Source organism: Nothobranchius furzeri, chromosome 5, assembly GCF_043380555.1.
Source record: "Nothobranchius furzeri strain GRZ-AD chromosome 5, NfurGRZ-RIMD1, whole genome shotgun sequence".
Taxonomy (NCBI): Eukaryota; Metazoa; Chordata; class Actinopteri; order Cyprinodontiformes; family Nothobranchiidae; genus Nothobranchius; species Nothobranchius furzeri.
This window is the reverse complement of record NC_091745.1, coordinates 25,341,368-25,355,214: the sequence shown is the minus strand read 5'-3', so window position 1 is coordinate 25,355,214 and position 13,847 is coordinate 25,341,368. Positions and strand designations below refer to the sequence as shown.

The 13,847-nt window shown below is 47.5% G+C and overlaps 1 non-coding gene across 1 annotated transcript; it reads right to left on the bottom strand.

Moving 5' to 3' along the window:
- Window positions 1-689: 689 nt before the first annotated feature.
- On the bottom strand, window positions 690-878 carry LOC129159959 (U2 spliceosomal RNA). The gene has a single exon (XR_008560982.2). It is a non-coding gene; the product is annotated as a U2 spliceosomal RNA (small nuclear RNA).
- Between the last annotated feature and the right edge of the window lie 12,969 nt (window positions 879-13,847).

The window sequence follows — 13,847 nt, the reverse complement described above, 5'->3', positions numbered from 1 at the left end:
CAAGTTACATTTCCTTCCTTTATCACACTCTTCAACAGTGTGTCCTACTTCTCTGCATTTCCGGCAGAATGCTTTCTCACATGCTTCCACCAAATGTCCATGCTCCCCACATTGTCTGCATAATTTTGGTTGACCTTGGTAATGTATGTAACCTCTGTTTTCCCCCAACACGATTACCTGCGGCAGGTGTTTTAATCCCTGAAAGCCCTCTGGGTCCTCAAACTGTTGGATTGGTATCCTCCATGCACAGTTCCAAATGCCGTCAATGTCCCTAACTTTCACTGCTTGCCCTCTTACATTACAAAACCTACTCAACCAAAGGCAAATGTCTTCACCACTTACCATCTCATTAAACATTCTTACAATCACTGTTTTTCTAGTATTGTCAGTCAGTTTCACAATTTCGAACATGTCGAACTCCTTTTTTACCTTTTCCAGTCTTGTCCAGAAGTCTTTCCATAGTGTCTCAGTCAGAAAACTTACATCGAATCCTTTGTTGAAAGGCAAGGTCAGGATGCAATTTAGATCGTCTGGCTTAAATCCCAGAAGCTGTTGGATCATCTTCCGTGAGAAATCCAGACGTGACATCTTCTCCACCGTCGACCTGAAGAGAAATCGCACACTGTGGTGCCTCCTCGCATCAGCGCGAAGCGCCGACATCACGGAGGCACCACAGAGTCAAAAAAACACAAAAGTTAACAAATTTCAAACCACTTCAAATTTTAAGTTATCTCCTCTATTTGTGTGAAAAGGTCTTGCTACAGATTAAGCAATAACCTTCTCCACCCCAAGGAGCGGATCGCAACTCGTAAAACCAGATGCAGCGTCTGATAAGAACAGATACTACACTTGATCTTAGCCAAAGGCCAAGAAGCGATACCACAATAGGTCTGAGGACAGGACGTCATTCCGCTCGTTAACATTCTGACTCACGGTTAAAATTACATCATTATATTTAAGCTCATAACGAAACCGCGTTAATGCCGTTTTAACAGCGTTACACGATCGTGTGTGTTGTTGAGCGGATGGAAACTGCGGAAAAAATAATGAAGTTACAAAACGCGGCTTTGCTTCCGGTCACGCGGTACACTTTGGTCCAATAAGAAACCAACGAAAGTCAAAAGCGATTCACTTTCTTCACATTTATTTTAAGTTAAGACTCAGACGTTTAACATGTGAACTGTATTCTGACGCAATCTTTGAAATGGAATAAAACTGTACTGTAAGTTAATTTCTGAGCGAGTTAGGGAAAAGAAACATGGTTAGTTTGGGTGGACCTCGTTAAACGAATAAAAACAAGGATACTGTCGTTAAAATAAGTCCTAAATAATATTTATGACGAAGACGTATTTACCAGCTCTCCTGCTCCGACAGCACCACTCAAACATCCCTCACTTATTGTGTTACTATTGCCGTTTTATTGTCTTGAATAAAAAAGAACAATCACATTTAAACTTACATTGAACGAAGCGTGAACACACCTCAACTCGAATTGGGAACGCCCTACGTGAATTAACCTATTTAAACTTATTTCACCACTTATTTCGTGTTTCCTGCGGTTAGTTAAGTCGTTCAGAAGTAAAAACGGAAATTTTTTTAAGCGTCTCCACCCGCAGCTGCGGCCTACGCATAGCCTCACCTGCAGACAGCACGGCGCCTTGAACAAAATAACTTTTGTCCCTCTTCGTTAGAATAATTGTAAAAAGCAATGACAGATTATTAAACGTTAACGCTACTGCGAAACAGGAAACGTCATGAAATAAAGTCGATATAAACTTACTAATGTGTTCTTCACGTGGAGTCTAGCCCGTCGAAATGAGCGCCGTTGTGATATGCGCATGCGCAAACTTACTTTTTTTTACCACATTGCAAACGACATTTAAAATCTGAAAAAACTAAAATAAACATATTTAATTAATTTGAAAGTAAACGTCACACCGATAATTCAAGTCAATTATTTTCTTTAATTTTAATAAAACTAACTCAGGGCTGACTTCGTGCGCTTTCACGTGACGCCACACCCCAATTTCTCACAGATGAAAAAAAGCTAATCTGCCCAACATATTGACATTGCTGCTGGACACACTCCCCGTAGCTATACAGCGCAACGAGACCCATTTTAGATTAACCTTTTAGATGAGTGAAAAAGAAAATCTCACTCCAAGACTCCTGTAAATGTTAGCAGCCCTGCCAACATGTGGGCCTCATGATCACAGCTAGGTTAACTGGTGTGCAGCCAGCCAAACGCTGATCAAACTTTTTGGCAAATCACTTGTTAAACTCTACAAAGCCAGGGAGTGAGAATGAATTGTGTTTCTGTTGTTAACGTGACTTGTTTCCAGCATGTTTATGTGGATTATAAATTGTAATTGTTGAGGTGGTATAGCTTTTAAACATCAGATGTTGCATATTTTTATGTGTTCAGGTCATGTGGGCCACCTATTCAGGGAAAATTACAAAGGAAACCCATCTTAACAACTCGGTCATTTTAACAGGTGACACAGATCACGAGTGTAACACAAGTTGAGGCTGATGCTTGTTCCTGTGGTCAGATCTCTTTATTGAGAACACAAGCAGAGCAGACCGTTAACTCTTCAGATTCCTCAGAGGAAAGCGTTCCCTGGCCAGCTGGGAACAGTCCCTCCAGCATGTTCTGGGTCTTCCTTTGGGTCTTCTCCCAGTTTGACATGCCTGAAAAACCTCACCAGGGAGGTGTCCAGGCAGCATCCTAACTAGAAACATTATAATTCGAAAAGGTCAACGGGACAACCCAACAGTGAAAACGTTTGTGGAAACCACTGCAGGGCTACAAATACCACATTTAAATACTTGTTTGTATGGTGTTTAATATTTGCACATCATGGCTGGGTTGTGTGGATTCTGTTTTTAACCCACTCTGCTGGCTGGACGGCACCGGAGGAGATGCACACCTGCTCTTCCTTGCCTGGAGGTGACAGCAGGCGTGTCCTGCATCACGTAGGAGGATAAAAGGATCACAGATGTCTGAAAGAGTTTGTGGCAACCTCCAGCCTCCTATTCAAGTTTAGTTGGTAATCTTTAAAAATGATTTCATCTTGTTTTTACTCACCTGTTGATTTTCTTCAGGGCCGTTCCTTCAAGTCTCTTCAGGTTCTTTGTCTTCCATACTCTCCATCATACCCAAGCTTTCTTCAGCTTTCCACAACTGCTTCGACTCGCTCTCGGTCACCAAATCCTTCCGCCGCCATTCTACATCCACAACATATCCACACTAACCTGTCACTCACCTGCTGAAATATCTTCACCTTCGCCATCATCATCCTCTGTACCTGCACCAAGCATCTCCTGCAACTACTACTCGGTCCCTCTCACCCTCACCTGTAACAAAAGAGAATGGTCACTCACCTTTCAGTTACTACAGTGCCTCTGGATATTTCACACCTAGCTGCACATCCGGCTCTCCTCCACACACCCTGGAGTACAAATTCACCATCTCAGTAAGCCTCTCTTCAGACCTTGTTGCCATGGTTACAATATTTTTGATCAGTTTTTACACTGTTGTTCAATTAATCACTAATCAAAAACCCTCATGCCACAGCGATCAAAACCATTTTCTTCTTCCTCTGCCAATGGTTCATCTGGTGAGTTCAAATCGGGGCAGCAGTAGCTCAGGTGGAGCGGGTTGCCTCATGATCGGAGGGTCATGGGTTCGATTCCAGCTCCCACCAGGGGTATCCTGCTGTTGTATCCTTGGGCAAGACACTTCACCCAACTTGCCTGTGTTAGTGGTGGTCAGAGGGGCCGACGGCGCCAAATGGCAGCCTCGCCTCTGTCAGACCTCCCCAGGGCGGCTGTGGCTACAAGTAGCTTACCATCACTAGCAGTGTGTGAATGTGAGAGTGTGTGAAAGCGTCTTTGGGGGTCTTGAAAAGCGCTATGTAAGTACAATGCATTATTATTATTATTAAATCCAAAGATTTTCACGTTAAATGTTCTTTAAATGGCATCCTATGTGCTTTAGAAGTATTTGTTCTGCTGATCTGGTTTGTAAGAATGTTCAAAATCCTATTGATGTATATAAACAGAAGAAAATAAAATAAGGTGATAAATATCCTCCTTGAACCGTCACCTTATCGTGGTGGAGGAGTTTGAGTGCCCTAATGATCCTAGGAGCTATGTTGTCTGGGGCACTTAATGCCCCTGGTAGGGTCTCCCATGACAAATTGGTCTTAGGTGAAGGGTGAGACAAAGAACGGTTCGAAGGATCTTTCATGGCGGTTAAAACGAAGAGTCGGAGTACCCGGCCCGGAGGGTTACCGGGGTCCCACCCTGGAGCCAGGCCTGGGGTTGGGGCCCGTGAGCGAGCGCCTGGTGGCCGGGCTTTCGCCCATGGGGCCCGGCCGGGCCCAGCCCGAACCGGATACAGGGGCTCGTCCAACTGTGGACCCACCACCCGCAGGAGGAACAGGAAGGGTCCGGTGCAATGCGAATCGGGTGGCAGACCAAGGCGGGAGCCTTGGCGGTCCAATCCCCGGACAAGAAAACTAGTTTTTGGGACATGGAACGTCACCTCGCTGGCGGGGAAGGAGCCAGAGCTTGTGGCAGAGGTTGAGCGGTACCGGCTAGATATAGTCGGACTCACCTCGACACATTGCATTGGCTCTGGAACCTGAGACCTGGAGAGGGGTTGGACAGTCTACTTTGCTGGAGTTGCTCCGGGTGAGAGGCGGAGGGCTGGGGTTGGCTTTTTGTTAGCCCCGAGACTCTCTGCCTGTGTGTTGGGGTTTACCCCGGGGGACAAGAGGGTAGCTTCCTTGCGCCTTCAGGTCGGGGAACGGGTCCTGACTGTTGTTTGTGCTTATGGGCCAAATATCAGTTCAGAGTACCCACCCTTTTTGGAGTCCCTGGGACGAGTGCTAGATAGTGCTCCATCAGGAGACTCCATTGTCCTGCTGGGGGACTTCAATGCTCACGTGGGCAATGACAGCTTGACCTGGAGGGGTGTGATTGGGAGGAACGGCCCACCTAATCTGAACTCGAGCGGTGTTTTGTTATTGGACTTCAGTGCAAGCCGCAGTTTGGCCATAACGAACACCATGTTCGAACATAAGGATGCCCACCGGTACACTTGGTACCAGGGCAGCCTAGGTCACAGGTCGATGATTGATTTTGTAGTCGTATCATCTGACCTGCGGCCGTATGTTTTGGACACCCGAGTGAAGAGAGGGGCGGAGCTGTCAACTGATCACCACCTGGTGGTGAGTGGGATCAGATGGCAAGGGAACATGCCGCGTAGACCTGGCAGACCCAAACGCATACTGAGGGTCTGCTGGGAACGCCTGGCAGAAGAACCTGTCAAGACGGTCTTCAACTCCCACCTCCGGCAGAGCTTTGACCACGTCCCGAGAGCAGTGGGGGACATTGAGTCCGAGTGGGCCTTGTTCCACTCTGCGATTGTCGAGGCGGCTGTTGCTAGCTGTGGTCGTAAGGTGGCCGGTGCCAGTTGTGGTGGCAACCCCCGTACCCGCTGGTGGACACCAGAGGTTCGGGGAGCCATCAAGCTGAAGAAGGAGGCCTACAGGGCGTGGCTGGTCAGTGGGTCTCCGGAGGCAGCAGACAGGTACCGGATAGCCAAGCGGGGTGCAGCAGTGGCAGTTGCCGAGGCAAAATCTCAGGTGTGGGAGGAGTTTGGTGAGGCCATGGAGAAAGACTATCGATCGGCTCCAAAGAGGTTCTGGCAAACTGTCCGGCGCCTCAGGAGAGGAAGGCAGCAACTCGCTCACACTGTTTACAGTGGGGATGGGGAGCTGCTGACGTCAACTGAGGCTATAGTCGGACGGTGGAAGGAATACTTTGAGGAGCTCCTCAATCCCACCAATGCGCATTCCGAGGAGGAACCAGAGCTGGGAGGCCTGGGGATGGACTGTCTGATCTCGGGAGCAGAAGTTGCTGAGGTAGTCAAACAACTACACAGCGGCGGAGCCCCGGGGGCGGATGAGGTTCGTCCTGGGTATCTCAAGGCTATGGATGTTGTAGGCCTGTCATGGTTGACACGTCTCTACAACATTGCGTGGTCATTGGGGGCAGTTCCTAGGGAGTGGCAGACCGGGGTGGTGGTCCCCATCTTTAAGAAGGGTGACCTGTGGGTGAGCCTCCCTGGAAAGGTCTACTCCAAGGTACTGGAGAGGAGGGTCCGATCGATAGTTGAATCTCAGATAGAAGAGGAGCAATGTGGTTTTCGTCCTGGCCGTGGAACTGTGGACCAGCTCTATACCCTTGCAAGGGTGAAGGAGGGGGCATGGGAGTTTGCCCAACCAATCCAGATGTGCTTTGTGGATTTGGAGAAGGCTTATGACCGTGTCCCCAGGGGCACCCTGTGGGGGACGCTCCAGGAGTATGGGGTGGGTGGCTTTCTGTTAAGGGCCATTCAGTCCCTTTACCAGAGGAGCGTGAGTTTGGTCCGCATAGCCGGTAGTAAGTCGGACCTGTTCCCAGTGAGGGTTGGACTCCGCCAGGGCTGCCCTTCGTCACCGGTTCTGTTCATCACTTTTATGGACAGAATTTCTAGACGCAGCCGTGGTATGGAGTGTGTCGAGTTTGGTGGCAGGAGAATCTCGTCTCTGCTTTTTGCGGATGATGTGGTCCTCCTAGCTTCATCCAGCTCTGACCTTCAGCTCTTACTGGGTAGGTTCGCGGCCGAATGTGAAGCGGCTGGGATGAGGATCAGCACCTCCAAATCTAAGACCATGGTTCTCGACCGGAAAAGGGTGGCTTGCCACCTCCGGGTCGGGGGAGAGGTCCTACCTCAAGTGGAGGAGTTTAAGTATCTCGGGGTCTTGTTCACGAGTGAGGGTAGGAGGGATCGGGAGATCGACAGGCGGATTGGTTCGGCGTCTGCAGTGATGCGGACGCTGAGCCGATCTGTCGTGGGGAAGAGGGAGCTGAGCCAGAAAGCCAGGCTCTCGATTTACCGGTCGATCTACGTCCCAATCCTCACCTATGGTCATGAGCTTTGGGTAATGACCGAAAGAACGAGATCGCGGATACAAGCGGCCGAAATGAGTTTCCTCCGTAGGGTGGCCGGGCTCAGCCTTAGAGATAGGGTGAGGAGCTCGGACATTCGGGAGGGACTCGGAGTAGAACCGCTGCTCCTCCGGATCGAAAGGAGCCAGTTGAGGTGGTTTGGGCATCTGGTCAGGATGCCTCCTGGACGCCTCCCCGGGGAGGTGTTTCGGGCATGTCCTGCCGGCAGAAGGCCCCCGGGTCGACCCAGGACACGTTGGAGAGGTTACATCTCCAATCTGGTCCGGGAACGCCTTGGGGTCCTGCCGGAGGAGCTGGTGGACAAGGCCGGGGAGAGGACGGCCTGGAGCTCCCTAGTTGGGATGCTGCCCCCGCGACCCGGACCCGGATAAGCGGAGGAAGACGACGACGACGACAATAAATATCATCACCGCATGCTTCAGGTGATGTAAAGTTTAGGCCACATCGCCCAGTCCATCCTCCCTTTCCTCTTTAGCCTCCTTGCTGCTCTTCTCTAAAGTCCTCTCCGTCTGAAACAGAAGAGCACCTGAATCAGTGGCGGCTGGTGAAAAATATTTTTGGTGGGGCTGTGCTATTTTTTATTTTTAAACAAACTTGTGCTTTCTGAGCTTTGTGCACAACTTCACTATTTCCTGAATTAAGCACAGCTCTTTTATTTCCTGTCTTACATCATTGGACAAACTGATTAATCCAGGTGTGTCTGACTATTGGCACGCTGCCTTGCAGACCAAGGTTGAAAAATACTGCATTAAATTGCACATAAAATAACATGACCATAAATGGTACATAGGCAATGCAAGAGGCAAGTAACAAAAACATTTTGTTTAATTTCAACATTTGAGTGAACACGAAAAATTATGAGCAGGTCACTGTTACAGTAATGGTAGTAAACACTACTTAGACAAAATGCCAGAAATTTACACTGTTAAATATTTCTGGAGTGTTGTGCCAAGGTCAACTTTATACAAAGATCAAGTGGATGCATTTGTGTGTGTGTGATACCTCATTTGTACAGAAATTTTGCCCTTCTGTCCTGAGTGGCAAAGCTCTCGATGAGCTTTTTATTGAAGTCAGGAATGTTTGTGACAAGCTTTTTTTTCAATGGAGAGCATGGCAAGAGTATTCAGCCCATCCTGTGTCATGGTGTTCCTCAGGAAAGTCTTAATCCTCTTTAACGTAGATAAATAAAAAAAACAACAGATAAGTACATAGGAAACACTTTCATAGGAAATAATGTCATCAAAATCCTCTTACAAATGTCATATTTCCCAGTTTTTGGGACAATAAAACATTTCTGATTCTCAATCAGATGTTTTTACATTTGAGGTAAAAACATCTAATTGAGAATCAGAAATGTTTAATTGTCCCAAAAGTTGGGAAATTTGTTTGCTGCAGCAGAAGTGTAACAAGTAAAATGGAATCAGATTGATGTATGTACAAATTTACATGAAATACACATGTACGTGATTAAATATGTATAATACGGTAAGTATGTGTGTTGAAATTAGTTTTTACAGTTATTGCACATTAAACATGTTATTAAACAAATGTCCCGGTTTGTGGGACCAAGGATTTCTGATTCTGATTGTCTTGTTCACAGAAATGTAATTACAGCTTACCTCTGCACCCAGCTGCTGTTGTTCTCCCTGGCCAAAAGTCCTCCGTTTCTTCCGTTTCCCTCGTCGAGCTGCATGGCAATGTTAGCTCTGCCTAGCATGGCTAGCTTCACCGTGTTGTTGTCCATGTGTGCCCGGGATGACTCGTGTTTCTTCACCTTCTCAGAAAAATGTTTCATGTCTGTAACTCCTGACTCAATCCATGCCTTATCTGTCCCAGCCGTTCTGAATAACAAACACGGAAAGCAAAATAACGCATTAGCGTGATTGCATTCAGCTAGCCAAGCCTTCCTGTGTACCAATTTTGGGAGAAGCGTGTGTGTACAGTTTACCTCTCTCCTTGTCCTGCTGGCTTATCTTTACGTCGGGCTGATCTGGTCCAAGCTCTTTGACATTAAGTTTTTCCACCACAGTTCTCCTCTCGAACGGATACAGGAGAAGAGACCGAACTGAATTCAGTGGCTGCTGAGATCCGGTATCCATGCTGGTTGTAGTCACCGGCGGCGTCCATGTTACATCTGTGTCACGACCAAAAATGACTCTGTCGAGTTCTACCGAACACCAACGAAAGCCTTTGGCTGTAGTTCTATTTCGTCTAGTCTTAGCCCTTAAGCGAGCTGCTATTGGAAGGGTGATCTCAGCATCAGCCAATCATGAAGAGCTTAAATGTACGCCCACCACGTGGGCACCCCTTGTGGGTTATATAAGTGGAGCGACTCCACTGTTCGCCTCCGTTTTCTCTTCACGCCAAGCTTAAGAGCTTCTTTTAAGAGCAATTATACAAGAAAAATCTACTCACTGTTGAGGGTCTGACCTCATGAGGAAATTACTATGCAGTGATTTTCTCCAAAATGACTGTGCTTAAATTGCTCTGAAAAGCAAATAACCACATCAGCGCCAAGAAACTTCATTTCCCATGATGCTTTGCACACGGAAGCATTGGGATGATGTCACCGCCTAATACCAGAAACACGTTCTGCGCATGTGCGGGAGGCCGTGGAGCTTTTCCCGCGAACTAAGACCATAAATCTTCAGCAGAGACAAAGAAACCTCGTTCTTTTGCCCAGGATACATGGCGGTAAGGACACGCTTGTCGAACACTCCGACAACTTGAGCACGCGGAAGCTCTAAATGCCCAAGTTGAGCCCACGGAACTGCTGGAAACTACACTCCAACTCCATCAGGACCTGACTGGGAACGAGCGGAGCTCCATCCAGCTCTCAGAGACGCTGTAAGTTGTCAAACTCAGCACAAAAGAAACTTCGTTCTCTTTGTGTCCAGCCCGTGGAGAAACATTCGTGGAGGTAAACAACGGAGAAAGCATCAAACCGACGGATGACGCTGAAAACTGCGGAGAAACACGGAGAACCGTCAAATCAAAAGAGGGAGGGACGCCTCGCTCTTCTGGTGATCAGAAAACTCATTTTTCTCTCTCCTTTTCTCCTCCCGTTTCCTCTATAGTCCAGAATAAGCAATAAAACCGCGCTATTGCTTAAAAAGTAGCTTCGTGTCTTCCTCTTTCGCTCCCAAAACACGTCCGCCGGGTCATTTTGAATAAATAAACTGCTTATTGATCATTGTTTGGTATCTTTAAATGTTTTCGGCCATGGCCAGGCTGATAAACTAAAAGATATTAACTTGTGATTAATCTTTTGTGTTGTTTCATGATCCTTTGAAATGTTTTGAGTGATTTAAGGTTAAGTTACTACTGATTCTAAGTGCTTTGGAAGTTAAAGTGCATGTTGCCACCCACACTTTAGCCAGACAAAGGGGTCAGCCATCTTGCATACAGACTCCATTTTAGAAACACACACACATACATACACACAAAACACCTTGAACATTATTTTGAATATACATCCTTTTATTATATCACATGGTTATTATTCATCTATGCCACTGTTTATTCATTTGACAAATTGTTAATTAAACGTTATAAAATTCAGATTTTCGTCTCCAGTAGCTTTGTTGTGTCGAAGAGAAGTCTCTGCTCCAAGGATTCTACGAACTTCAAGAAAGACTGATAAGAGTTTTGGATTCAATTTTTCCCCGGTTAAAGGGGAATGGTGCCCCGTATATCTAAGAATATCTTAATTAATTAATAAATCAGTAAATATTCCCATATTTACAGAATTTATTGAAGAATCCAAAAGTAAGTTAAAGCTTACGAATTGTTCGCTCCTAATAACCCCAACATTAATTGGTGCCCCGTGTGAGGCTTGGATACACAGAGATTTCTATCCGGCACAAACAAACAAATGAATCCAAAGAGCTTGAATTAAAAATAATCAGTTGTTCAGCCTTGAACCAGCAACAGAGTGGTGCTGATTTCGCTGAGCAGGAAGCTGCATCGAACTCTCACCAGTAACTCAGTGCTTCTTTAAAGGTGCAACGTGTAAATTAATTCTGGTTGACCTTTTAGGTTAAAAATTCAGTTTTTCTTTAAAGGTGCAACGTGTAATTAATTCTGGCTAACCTTTTAGGTTAAAATTCAGCTTTTCCTTAAAGGTGCAACGTGTAATTAATTCTGGCTAACCTTTTAGGTTAAAATTCAGTTTTTCCTTAAAGGTGCAACGTGTAATTAATTCTGGCTAACCTTTTAGGTTAAAATTCAGTTACTCATTAAAGGTGCAGCGTGTAAGTAATTCTGACTAACCCTTTTAGGCTAAAATTAACTGCTAATTTAGCGACTTTAACTCACAGTGGCTATTATAACTAACTGAAACCTTCACTCAAAGACTGATAACACCCTGTTTGCTAATATTCTGAAGGAATAATAGCACATTTAACACTGCAAGTGTTGTAAGACGTTGCTACGGCAACGCACCAGCTTTTGCTAAAATACTGAAAGGAATAGTATTTTAAGCGACAGTCACGGCATTCCGTGCAATTTAAAACGCTAAAACCTGTGCGCACAAAGGTTAATTTAGTGTTTTTCTGCTACAAAGCTAGCAGTTGCTGCCCAAAAGGTGCAGCTTGAGCTATCTGCAGAAGCTCTACTAGGCTATTTTTGGTTCGGTTGTTAAATGGAGGGACAGAGTAGTGAACTGACCAACTCCCAGCAACCAGGTGGCGCTGCGGCCCACGACTATGAACCTGGCCTACTTTCTGGACAAATATTGTCCAAACTGGTCGCGGTTGCTCGAGAACCCGACTACCCTTCTAGGGATTTCACTGAAGAACAGCGTAGCGTCGAGCTAGAAGCTGTAATTGATCAAATAGAAAACCCGGATGATACAAAACCAATCCAGGTTAGCTAAGTTAGCCTTGATCCTCTATCAGAGAGAACTCCAACATGATCGAGAGATCATGAAGCTCCAGAGCATGCTAGCTGAAAGGCAGCAAAATGGAAGGCAGAAGGATGACGAGGAGGAAGACCGCACCGATTCTGGGGAAGATGGGGAGGAGACCCCGTCCCCCTCTGCTGATGACAACAGACAGTGGGAAGGGGGGAAACATCATGACTCTCTGGACGGACGCACGCCGCAGGGGAGAGATGAAGCTTATCCGTCCCAACCTTCGGCCCCGTTCCCTACACACACTCTAGGGCATTCAGGACCACCTAGGGGCCAAGGGAAGTTCGCCCTCGAACCCCAGGTTGGACCACCACCCTCATCTTCACGGCCTTCTCAATCTGTAAGAAGTCAACCAGCTGAGCGGCACCTCTATTTAGACCGCTCCCCCAGTCCACAAAGGGTGCAAGGTGCCGATTGGGGTTATGCACCCCAAGCTGCACCTCAACCATCCACCCATCCTAGCTACTCCGGTATTCGGCATGCCGGTAACCAGCTGCATGACCAAGCATCCTACGCTAGTCCGTACCCGGACAGAGCGTATTACGCAGAAGCCCCAGTTGAAAGACGCAGGCTGCACTACGCAGACGTGCTCCGGGAGGAGGCCCTCCCAAGACACCCACGTGACGTGCCAGCAGCCCGCCACAGCATGCCGGAACCCGATTTGGGCCCCAGGAGTCAACATTGGGAGCCCAGAGCACACCAGCGATATCCAGCTCCCTCTGAGACAGACCGTGGGTCAGAGTCAGAGGATGACGCGCCGTACCGTGAGTCAGGGCTCCGTGTACGTCAAATTGAATCGCTAGCTAAAGACATAGAACGCTTTGATCCTAACACCAATGAATCCAACGTCGACGATTATCTCAAGGAGATAGAACGTTGTCTGCTTGATCTTCCAGCACCTTCTTCAAGGGAAAAGCTCAAGCTAATTTGGAAAACCACATCTAGAACGGTGCACGGTTTCATGGAAACTCTACCACCTGACATTCGTGATCGGTACTCCTCGCTCTGCCGAGCGTTGAGAGATGAATACGCCACGTATGCAGACTCTGCGTCAGCTACAATGGGGTTCTTCTCCATCAAACACGGGAGGAACGAACCCCCCAGAGAGTATTATCGCCGACTCAAAAGTGCTTACTTCCAAGGTCGAAACGGCCCTGGGCTCGAGGAAGACCCTGCCTTCAGATCCCTTTTCATTCACAACCTGCACGAGTGTGTTCGCTCCGAAGTCTCAATGTATTGTCGGATGAAAAAACTGACAACTCAGGAGATTAGGAGGTACGCCCAACAGGCCTGGGAAGCAGGCGGGAAGCCCCAAAAGCCTGACGCACATCACCGCGTTATGCACCTAGCTCCCGATGCCGAGCCGCGTTTGGAGCTCGAAGGCACAGAAGCTCCACCCACTAAGCCAAAATCTGCTAAACCTAGACCTGCTAAACCGCAAAAGCAGTCCCAATCTCCTCAACAGGGGAAGGGGGGTGCTGATTGGCCGCCTAGGTCTGGACGATCAGACAGGAAGTGGCCCAACCAAAACCAATGGCAGGCAGGTCGGAACAATGGAAGGTTTAAGGAGCGCCGCCCACAGGTAGGTCCTGAACACAAGTCCGCAGGTGAGTACTTGAACAAAGCCGACCTCCAGGAGATGTTTCAGCAGTTCCTAGCTAAACAGAAGGAACAGCTGAGATCTGCAGATGAGACCCCTGCACCAAAGTCTGCTTCTAAGAAGCCAGACCCAGAGCCAACGTCCGCATGACTAGGCGTGGCTCAACCTCCCAGCGTGGCCAGGACCTACCTGATCAGCTGGGGGAACACTACTGGTAGATCACAGGAGTCTCCTGAAATCTACCCCCCAGAGAAACCTGATACTAAATTTCTGAAGTTCCTTGGTGACTTAACAAACCATGATCATGCTCGC